At 41.5% G+C, this 12,115-nt stretch overlaps 1 long non-coding RNA gene across 1 annotated transcript; it reads left to right on the top strand.

The window, feature by feature from the left end:
- The first annotated feature begins 383 nt into the window (after positions 1-383).
- Positions 384-982, top strand: LOC130470300 (uncharacterized). The gene is made up of 3 exons (XR_008930366.1): positions 384-426; positions 575-676; positions 786-982. It is a non-coding gene; the product is annotated as an uncharacterized lncRNA (long non-coding RNA).
- Positions 983-12,115: the final 11,133 nt, after the last annotated feature.

Raw genomic sequence — 12,115 nt, 5'->3', positions numbered from 1 at the left:
ATGTCAAACTCTAGATGCAAGGCCAACCCTCATGCTGTATCAATGTATTTGAAAGTAGTTTTCGATGCTGAAATTGAAAAGGAGAAGAAGGGTGATTCTAACATTACCAAGTGGTTTTTGATCCCATACCATCAAGAGTAAGTGTTAGAGATTGACCGATATTTGGTAAATAGCTATGTTATTGTTATTTTCATGCGTAAGGTTGCAATAACATTTATATATGATGCAGAAATCATTGGATTTTGTACGTGTTAGACCTACGTAGAGGTTGTGCATATATTTTCGACTCTGCGAAAGGTTCCAAACAAGAAAATAATGCATGGGGAATCTTGTGTTTGTAAGTTACTTTCATTTCTTTTTAAGTTATTTCTTTTCGTGCCGAATCAGATTCATGAAGTTTTACTCAACTTCCAGGGCATACCAAGTGTACAAGTTTAATAATGGAATTTGTCCGAATAGAACGACTACGCAGGGGTTGAAAGGCTACCCTATAAAGGTATCATGCTTACTAATTAGCTTTACTTTTTTTGGGTAACTACTTGGATATATAATTTATGATTTGTTTCCAAATCAGTGTGCTCAACAAGTCGGCGCCCGCGAGTGTGGCTATTACGTTATGAAGTTCATGCATGAAATAGTCACGTTACACCATAACTCTGATGAGCGGTTAGATAATGTTCGTTCTTTTACCATATGTTAGTTGAACTACTAATACTAGTACTTGTACGTAGTAGAATTCTTAATTTACAAGTAGCATTACTTATCATGTTACTTAATTATTTCAGGCTTACACTCCAAGAAATGCGCCTTATACCGATGAGGAAATAGATGTGGTTCGTGAGCAATGGGCTAAGTTTTTTACAACCGAGTATTTATTTACTTAGGTTGTTTAGACACAAAGATGGAAGCGTTTATATCTTCATGGATTTGGTAAAGTTCTTTAATTTTTCCATAATTACAAGTCTGCTGGATTTGCTAATTTATTGCTTTGAATACTAATATGCTGGTCTTGTTGCTGCTGTGAATCTATTGATGTGTATGAATATTATGCTATTAATGACTGCTGCAATTCTGCTTGCTGCTGTGTGTTTCTCCTATGTTTGCTTCTGTTGCTGCTCTGTATGTAATCATTTGGCCTATTTGGGAAATTCTTCAAAGCTTGAACCAGTTTGCTGCTGCCCGTTTTAACAACTATGTTATCCACCTGATGTTGCCTAGCATAAGTTAAGCCCTTCAATACTGCTAATGCCTCAGTTTGCAGTTTACTATGAGTGTAAATACATTCACTTCCTTCATGGGTGGTCCCTTGTTCACGAACAAGAAGCCAACCAACAGCAGCTTCAAAATATCTTTCATTGCCTGGTTAATATTTGGAATTGTTTCACTTAAACGTCTGTCACTTTCTAGGAATCAGCAGATCGACAATATGTTTATTTAACCTGGCGGTGTTAGTTCCTGAGACATGGATGATTATCAGGAATTTCCATGAAATCCAAGCATACATCTGTGCATCTAAAAATATAGACACTTATTCTGATTTTAGCATTAAGAACTAAGTGAAAGAACACAATTTAGGGCTAAAATGACATTTCCGCTCCCAACTTTGAACTAAACAACCTAAGGATTCATTTGATTCTTATTACATGACTAATATGCATTATTTTAACTATCTAAAACTCATTCGAATCTATTTATGCACATTTAAGGCTCATTAGGTCATTATAGGTCATGTTTAGAGCTAAAATGACATTTCCGCTCTCAACTTTGAACTAAAGAACCTAAGGACTCATTTGATTCTTATTACATGACTAATATGCATATTTTTAACTTTCTAAAACTCATTCTAATCTACGTATGCACATTTAAGGCTCATTGGGTCGTTATAGGTCATATTTAGAGCTAAAATGACATTTCCGCTCCCAACTTTGAACTAAAGAACCTAAGGACTCATTTAATTCTTATTACATGACTAATATGCATAGTTTTAACTTTCTAAAACTCATTCAAATCTATTTATACACATTTAAGGCTCATTAGGTCGTTATAGGTCATGTTTAGAGCTAAAATGACATTTCCGCTCTCAACTTTGAACTAAAGAACCTAAGGACTCATTTGATTCTTATTACATGACTAATATGCATATTGTTAACTTTCTAAAACTCATTCTAATCTACGTATGCACATTTAAGGCTCATTGGGTCGTTATAGGTCATATTTAGAGCTAAAATGACATTTCCGCTCCCAACTTTGAACTAAAGAACCTAAGGATTCATATGATTCTTATTACATGACTAATATGCATTATTTTAACTTTCTAAAACTCATTAGAATCTATTTATGCACATTTAAGGCTCATTAGGTCGTTATAGGTCATGTTTAGAGCTAAAATGACATTTCCGCTCCCAACTTTGAACTAAAGAACCTAAGGACTCATTTGATTCTTATTACATGACTAATATCCATATTGTTAACTTTCTAAAACTCATTCTAATCTACGTATGCACATTTAAGGCTCATTGGGTCGTTATAGGTCATATTTAGAGCTAAAATGACATTTCCGCTCCCAACTTTGAACTAAAGAACCTAAGGACTCATTTGATTCTTATTACATGACTAATATGCATAGTTTTAACTTTCTAAAACTCATTCAAATCTATTTATACACATTTAAGGCTCATTAGGTCGTTATAGGTCATGTTTAGAGCTAAAAATGACATTTCCGCTCTCAACTTTGAACTAAAGAACCTAAGGACTCATTTGATTCTTATTACATGACTAATATGCATATTGTTAACTTTCTAAAACTCATTCTAATCTACGTATGCACATTTAAGGCTCATTGGGTCGTTATAGGTCATATTTAGAGCTAAAATGACATTTCCGCTCCCAACTTTGAACTAAAGAACCTAAGGATTCATATGATTCTTATTACATGACTAATATGCATTATTTTAACTTTCTAAAACTCATTCGAATCTATTTATGCACATTTAAGGCTTATTAGGTCGTTATAGGTCATGTTTAGAACTAAAGAACCTAAGGACTCATTTGATTCTTATTACATGATTAATATGCATTAGATCTGTCTAAATTAGAGTTGTTTCACCAACTAATCTTGGTTTGACAGGCATCAGCTTTCCCGGACACTTGAATGCTCACAGAGCAATTAGAATTACACGTTTATTTGCATGGTTCTCAACAACGTACTTAATTATCTCTATAGTCTGCAACTATATCTTTTAATTTTATGCTTCAATGGAATGTAAAGACAATATCGTGAGTGTAAACTTTGGTACTCATATATATTTTCCTTCCATGCAACTTGCAGGCTAGGGATCGAGTCGATTGGAAGAAAGTCAACACGACCTTACTTAAGGTTTGTAATGCATGATCTAAAGGGACCTAAGTGGCTGGATTAGAGACATTTGTTAGATTAGCTCTCTAGCCTTTTGTCTTTAGTTGTTAATATTAGTTGTAATTTGTTAGACTAGCTAGGTGTTTAAAAATTGTAAACATACGTACTATATATACGCTTTGCTCTGTTGGGTTAATATAAATGAAGTTAATGTAATGATTTATTTATCAAAGATAAGCAGATTCATACCTTTGCTATTTTGGTGTTGATTGGGTACAGGTTTCAATACTCAATGGAGTATATATCTAGTTGTGGTTATTGCCGCCTATTTTATATTTTAAAAGAATTTGGAAAAAAAAAATTAATGTTGTTGAAGGGGGCTTTTAATGTACGCCTCAACAACATATGAATTTATGGCGCCAATGTACAGGTATTGGCGCAAAAATACAGGTCTGTTGAGGGGGGCATTTAAGAAGTGAGCCTCAACAGAAGAGGCTGTTGAGGCGGGCTTCTGTAAAGCCCCCCACAACAGGTCCTTATTTTTCGCTTATCTGTAGAGGTTGTTGAGGCGGGCTTTTGAAAGCCCCCCACAACAGATCACCTGTTGAGGAGAACAAAGCCCGCCTCAACAGATCACTGAGCTGTTGAAGCTACGTCTGTCGCAGCGGGCCTTGTTCGCCTCAATAAACCCAAAATGCCCCCCTCAACAGGTATTTTTTCCACTAGTGTAAGTCTAATACCAAGGTTCAGATTAATTGCGAACAATTAATTCAGTAAGATCAAGTGATCGGAACAGCTAGCTGGAGCAATGCTTCCGATCAGTGAGTTCTAATGAATATTAGACTCACAACTTACTCTTGGCTGAACCTACAAGGTCACACCAATGGCATGTAACAGATCACCGGATTAAATGAATCGGAAATTCATTTAATAGCTTTTCGGGAATTAGTGTTGGAAAACGTATTATACGATACGACCTTGCATCGGAATCGTATATCGTATCGCGAATATTCGTAAGCTGGGCGAAACGAATAAATCGTACTGTACGACGGTGATTCGTCGTATACAAAATGATAAATGATAGCCGTAAGGCATTAGTCGCGAATACGAAGGGCATCGGAGCTGCCGGCCCGTCGAGCCAAGCACGCAAGCGTGCAAGGCCAAACGAGACAGCGAGCTCGCGAGCAAGGCGAGCAAGCCATCCCGCGTGTGGCACGAGCACGCAACAGCAGCAGCAGCATAGCAATGACGAACGAGCAAGGCCCATGGCCCAGCTGCTCGGCGGCGCGCGCTGTAGGCTTCGGCCTACAGTGTGTGGCTGGGCGTTGGGTTGTGCGCGGGTGTCCGTGTTTTTGGTGTGGCCGGTCAAGGCCTCTTGGTCTTGGCCGGTGTAGACACCTACTTTTGTCCCCATTCCCGCAAGGGAAAGGTTCGATGATGAAAGCATAAAAACTCCACTTGACAACGCATCTCCTATAAAATAAACGAATCTCGATTCCCCGTTTCACCCGAAACCTGCTATTTATGGAAACCCGCTAAAAATAGTAACTGCCGTAAAAGGTAGCTTCTAAAAGTGGCAAATCATAAAAGATAGAAACCTGTCAGAATTAGGTGTTGCATTCCAACATAAATCCTAAATGAGATAGAAAACTGCGAGAATCCTATTCCTAAAAGGATTCGGAAATAAGAGTTACGTATTAATTAAAATCCTAACGAACCTAGAGTTCGTAACGGGCCCAGACGCATTCCGTCACAAAATTGATACGCGCTAAAAGACTCGAACTAATCTCAAACTCTACGGATTTTAGGAATCCGAATCTGACTAAACAAAAACTGCCCAGACCCTATTTTCAACGCCTGGCTCTGGGCGCCGAAATCTTCGGCGCCCAGGCCTAGGCGCTGAAAATACCTGGGTACGTTTCTTTTCCTAATTCTTTGCGGATTAGACCTCTGCAATTCTATCTTTCCACGAACTCTTCCCTATAAATAGGCCCCTAGTTTCGACGTGAAACAACACACAACAACACATAATGTACTCTGAGTATTGACTCTAAACCCCTTAGCCTAAGCCTCTCGCTGCGAAACTGTTCACGCGTTCTGTCGCAATCGATCCATAAATCGAACAGAACGTATCCTGTCCCATAATCGAGATTCGTTAAATAAAAAGAAGAAATAGCAAAGTCAAAGTGGTTAGTTTTCTGAGAACCGTGACGCACCTCTCAAGGGTGCGTCGTAATGTGTCCCTTTTCGATGATTTAACCGCTTTCCTCACCCTTTTTATGAACTGTTAAACTAACCTAATATGATTGTTCTATCACGCCTAATAAATATAATATTTTTGGGAAATCGGATTATCATGCTAGGTCACTTAATGCTATTTAAATCAGATAATCACGATCGAATTAGTATTATATGCTGCATATTGCTAAAATCAATTCAGATTAGTTTAATAGTTAACGCATGTCCCTTCAATTATTTATGCTGAGCTAGTAAGGATATCCTGCCTCTGGAGTTATCGACGAGCGAATTACTCCTCTCGGTAGTTACAGTCCCCCGAACCCTCAATCTCTGCCTTGCGGGTGTATATTGAGAGATCCCCACACCAGGGATCACAAGGGAACCTACGGCCGTCGTGGTCAAACATAATTGCACTCCCTTTATGTCACGGTAATCGGGTTTTGTCAGTTTTTCTCATTGTCGTTAAAAACTGAATGGCGACTCCTATATTACTAGTCAATTGGGTGTACACTCACAGGAAATCTAATTACACTTGATTGAATAAAAAGAATCGTCACACCCACGAGGGACAAGGTCATGCATTAGCCTCGCGCTTTTTCGACCCCCTCACAGTGGCGACTCCACTGGGGATAGTGAAGGAAATACTCGTGCTTGTAGGTAATCAAAATAGCCGAAGGGTGAAACGATCCTACCCCGCGTTTATTTCCCCATCAAGTTGGGACGACCTGAAAATCAGCATATTAATGTGAACGGGCAGAACATCATAACGAATCTCGGCTCCCTCGGGAGTTGGGACTAAGGATACCTTTTTCGCCAATAGGGGGGTGCATACGCCGCGCATGTTTCCCACTCGGTACTTGTGCAGGTAGTACACCTATCCCGAACCCAATCGCTCGCCCATTAGGTCCCTCTCGCCTGCATGCCCCCTTGGCTTGCACTTGCGGGTTGGCCTCTTGAGCGAAATTCGTCTGTTGTAGACACTACCTCGGCCGGGGCATGTGTTGGATCTGCGATAGAAGCGGTACCAAGCCAGGCGCAAATAAACTATCCATAGAAGCCTATCATAAGCTACGTGGCATATTTGATTTTCAAATCCATGTTTGTAATGTAGTTATGTGTAGCGAAATATGTGATTGTGTGTGACAAACTAACCTAGAAAACCAATGACCTTAAAAATTTCCCAAACATTCATAGACTAATTTGCCAAAGAGTTATACCGAAACACGTGTTCCGCAAACCCGAATGATCGCCACAAAATAAGCGATGCTCGGGATGGCCTGTAACGAATCCCACAAACGCTGTTACGCGTAAAGGACGTTATTAGGCAAGCACGCAAATCGAAGTCACATAAATAGAAAACAGAAAACGAGAACCAGCCAGGGACGCATTTTCAACGCCCCTGGCTGGGCGCCAAAATTTCTCACGCCCACTGCTGGGCGCTGAAGTTGCTGCTTGGCTTTCTGGTCAGGCGCAGCAGCCTCGGCGCCCAAGCAAAAAAAAAAGTACGTAGCACAAAATATGTTCATCAAAAGAATTGCTACAGGGCGTAAGAAAAGCACTCGATTTCAAAAGGCGACTCGCGAAAAATTAATAACTCTTTGTGTCGTCGTTAGGCCTCCTACGACGGCAATGCTCGGCACCAAAACCGAACATGCTAACAACTATGAATGTCACACAGGCAAGTGTTTCGAAAATCCAAAGAATGACCAAAATAAAAAAAAAAAACCCCAAAAAAGTGTACCGACAGAAAAAAGAGCAATAAAAACCAATTTAGAGAGTCGAAGTCTAGACTAAGTAATGCTTGAAACTTTGGGAACCTAAACTTTAGCTTATCTTATGACTAGGACTGGTCCTGCCACTTGGTGCCGATCAGGGAATCAACGGCTAGTGCGTCTCGAAGATACATCACCAACACCAAGTTTAGTAACTCTAAGCTCCGTCCGTCGTCCCTCATTTCAAGGATCTCCGCTTCCCCAACCTCGATTCGCACCTCCAAACATGTCCATCGAAGATTTGCGAGACCAGATGGTCCAAATGAACCAACTCATGGGCCAACTGAAAATGGAAAACGAAGCCTTAGCGGCTGCGCAAGCCAAAAATGACCTCGAAAACGAGAAGAGGATCGAAAAAATGGTCCTACAGCAAACCATGGGGAGCAAATACTTCTTCCTCGAGCCTGAACCTTTTTCTGGCAAATTACCAGAAAAGTTCAGTTCATCTGACTTACCAAAGTTCAAGGCCACGGACAACCCCCGTGATCATCTACTGAGCTTTGTGAATACCATGAACTTGAAAGGCGTGGACAAGTCCATGTACCTACCTGCCTTTCCTTTGTCCTTGGAAACTGTGCCGCTCAAATGGTACTATCACCAGGACCCTAAGCTCTTCCCCACTTGGGAAGACTTTGTCAATGTCTTCATCAAGCAATACTCGTCGAACATGGATTTCCAAGTCACCATGCGCGAGCTGGAAGTTCTCTTCCAAAAGAAAAATGAGGGTTTCACAACCTACTTTGCTAGATGGAGGGATCAGGCGGCCCAGTTAATCAATAGGCCTCCCGAAACAGAATTGGTCCAAAAATTCATTCACAACTTGGACCCGGCTTACAGACAACACCTTAGGTACCTGGGACTCGACACTTTCAAAAGGGTTTATGATGTGGGAATAAAAATCGAGGACGACCTCGCCAAAACCGTACAGAGCAAACCTGCATATAAGACCAACACCTATAATCGGGGTAACACACCCCAAGCCCAAGAAGTCCATGCTGTAGAAGAGGCTCCCGCCCGAAGATACCCTGTAAGATGGGTCCGAGACCGAAAGTTTGCCCCACTCGGGTCAACTTTGGTACAAGCCTTTGAAAGACTAACCAATCAAGGAAAGTTGAGACCTATAGGCCCCACCCGTGACCCTCCTGTCAAAAACAAATATTGGGTCAAAGGTACTTACTGCAAATTCCATCAAGGAAATGGGCATGACACTGAAAACTGCTGGCATCTAAAACATACGATCCAGGACATGATAGAGGATGAAGTAATACCTCTCCCTAACGTTGGCAAACCCAACAACAACAAGAGCCCACTCGGCTCTTGTCACATCTCTCTCGACCAACCAGAGAATTTCGACCCCACGGTGTATATTACACCTCAAGGTACACCACTCGCTGTGGTACCTATGGATCGAATCGAGGGGGAAGTGTGCGGTGTGTGGAACGATGATGCTGAAGATATTTACCTATCTGAAGTCTCGGGCCAGGACCTCTTCACTGAAACTTGGCCCGGGTATGCTCTCATTGACACCACCTCTCAGGAGCCCGAGGTCGACAACCTCACCCGATCCGGAAGGATATACCAACCGGATATTCACCCACCTCCTATGGACGACATCCCGGTTAGGCAAACTCCTGAGAACAGGCGGCACGCCACCGTCGCGGAAGTCATTGAAAATCCTCTCCTGAAACAACTGAAAAGAACCAAGGCTGAGATTACCATCTGGGATCTTATGTGTACTTCAAAGGAACATCGCGAAAAGCTTATTCGCTCACTTGACCTCATCTCAGTACCCACGGATATCACACCTGACTCATTGGTTAGCCATGTCACGAGAGATGCCGGAGAAAAGGCCATAGTTTTCACTGATAAAGACTTACCCAAAGAGGGGGGTGCTCACAATAAAGCCCTTTACTTAGTGGTTGGATGCAAAGGACAAAACATCCCCCTAGCGCTCGTAGATAATGGTTCGGCGGTTAATGTCTGCCCATTGCCAACCGCCCATTGCTTGGGGCTAGGAAGCGATGACTTCCAAACCTCCTCACAAGGAGTACGAGCTTATGATAACTCCCGAAGGCCTGTGTTGGGAAAAATCAACCTTACCATACAAACTGGGCCTGTGGCACGCACCACGGAGTTTCAAATAATCGACATCAAGCCCACTTTCAACCTCCTCTTGGGGCGACCTTGGCTCCATGACTTAGGAGGTGTGGCTTCAACCTTGCATCAAATGGTTAAACTTAACCATAACGGGGTAATACTAGAAATCCGCGCCCCTCCTCTCGACGTCAGTTGTACTATGGTTGGAACGGCCGAAACCGCAGATGACCTTTATGGGTTTCAAATGGAAGAAGCAATCCAGTTCATCGAAGATTATGATCCAGCATTCCTAGACCCGCATGCATCCCGAGTCATCCCTAGAATGTTGTTGGCTCAAGGTTATTTCCCAGGAACCCCATTGGGCATAAGGAAGAAGGAATGCACATTCCATCCTTTTCCTGACAAATCTACTCCCTTTGGCTTAGGTTATGAACCAACGGAGGAAGATATTGATGACCGCCTATCTAGGCTACGCCTTAACAAAGCCAAACAAACCACCCTCCTTCCCCCATATCAAAGGACCCTTAACGGGATGTTTGTTCGGGAAGGAGAAGAACACCCATGCTGTGATTTCCCTGAACCCTTCGTTCAGGATGGCTTGCTAAAACCCGGATTTGAAATTTTCCATGACTGCCACACCTTGGATGAGGCACCCCACCTCACCAAGACTAAAACAGCTGAAATATTGGACAACCAGGCTCTATGGACATTGTTTAACGAATCGAGGCCTATGGAGAACGAGACTGTGATGACTACCCTAGCTTTACAAGATGAAAGTTTCGATCCAACCCGGTTAATCTCTCCTACATCAACACTAGAAGAGGTCGGGAACGGATGGGCGAAGACATATCAGTGGGTCAACGCAAAAGGAATGGAATTCAAGATGAGTACCGGTGAAGGACCAAAGTTTTATGAGACTAAACCCCAGGCTTGAGCCACATAGAGCACCATTAGTAAAAAGCGCCTAGTAATTCTTTAGATTGATAGAAAAAAATAATAGAGACTTTAGATGGTCCTAAGGCCCTTTAGAATATGGGTCAGTTTTATTTCAGTGTGTTTTCCTTACTTTCCTAATCAATAAAGGCGTAATATTTTTCCTAAAAAATTTTATTCTAACACTAAATAAACACCAAATGTACTTGCAAAATAAAAAAAATAATAATAAAGAAGCGGCCCACTATAGGCCCAACAAACAAAGCCCACTCGGTTTTGAAATAATGCCATGTGAACCAGTTCCCGAAACCCACAAAATAAACCACACTATCCCATCCTCAAAACCCAAAAAGCCAACCAATGTCATCATAAGAGCCAATCCATGCAACCCAAAATCAAAAAGAAATCAAAAATTTAAAACAAATGCAAATGTTACCAAAAAAATAAATTCATAAAACGTAGAATCCACCAACAGCGGTTTCACATAGATTCCATCATACCCTCCACAAAGATCTTCATAAGTTTCGCACCCTAACTCCATTTTCAAAACTGTTTTGAGTCACCAATAGAAAAAATTAATCTGGACAAAAATGCGTTTCACGCTAACAGTAAAAAAACCTCCAAAACAGCCTCAAAATTAACTTTAACTACGAAGCAAATATCAAGGCACAAAAAACGAAATAGAAATAAACGCAAGAACATGTGAAGCAAAAACGTCAAAATTGACCGCCCAAGTTATTTTCAGCGCCCAGGGTTGGGCGCCGAAATTTCTGACGCCCCAGCCTGGGCGTTGAAACTCTCTGCCTGCCAAAAGTTTTCCTTTTTTCGAAAAGTGCTCGTCATTTTTTCCGCACACAACGGAAAAATAACGAACACTTGGGGGGTACAGTACGTATCCAAATAGGTTTACCAACAAATTGGTCGAATTTTACGCAACCTATGGAAAACGGTAGATGAAAATGGCAAATACTTCACTCATTTGACCGATTAAGTAATATGTTTCCACTTCAGGACATATCTACCGAAATCCGGCATACTAGAGCTAAAGCAAAGAACTACGCGCGACCTGATTCTGACAAGATACGTAGGCAATCCTTACCAAGGATTCGGTCCAAACAATAATAAAAAATTATATTCTTTGTGTAAAAAGTGTTAGACATATAAACAAAATTGAATGGAGACTAAAAATACGCCTTTATTAAAATATAATAAGAAGGAAAACAAAGTGCTAGGATGAAAAAACAAACACAACTGAAATAAATAGAGGGCACCTACACCCTAGCAAAGAACTACACTACTCTAGTTCTTTCGGATCATCAAATAAAGTCTTGAAGAGAGCAATGTTCGCAGGATCCACCCCCATAGTCTTCTGCGCTGCCCCAATATCAATCTCCATAAGAACTGGCTCCTGGACACTAACTTCCAAAGATGCCAAAGCTTTAGAAACATTCTCAGTTATAGCCCGCTCAGCCTCAAGGGCACAAACAGTGGTGGGAGAAGGATTACTGTCGTCAACTGGACTAGCCACTGTTTCTACAGGCGGCTGAGCCTTCCTAACCCATACATTGTTCCGGCGACGATCTCCGCGAGAGCTTGCATTTCTTTTAACAACAGCAGGCCCTTTCATGTTAGGCATCTTTTTAGGCCTGACACTGGAACGGGGAAGAAGTTCCTTTCGCTTTCGATCAGGACGAGCTTTCACAGTCTTAAAACTATAGGT

This window comes from Spinacia oleracea, chromosome 3, assembly GCF_020520425.1.
Source record: "Spinacia oleracea cultivar Varoflay chromosome 3, BTI_SOV_V1, whole genome shotgun sequence".
NCBI lineage: Eukaryota > Viridiplantae > Streptophyta > Magnoliopsida > Caryophyllales > Amaranthaceae > Spinacia > Spinacia oleracea.
The sequence above is the reverse complement of the archived record's forward strand: the minus strand, read 5'-3'. Positions and strand labels throughout refer to the sequence as shown.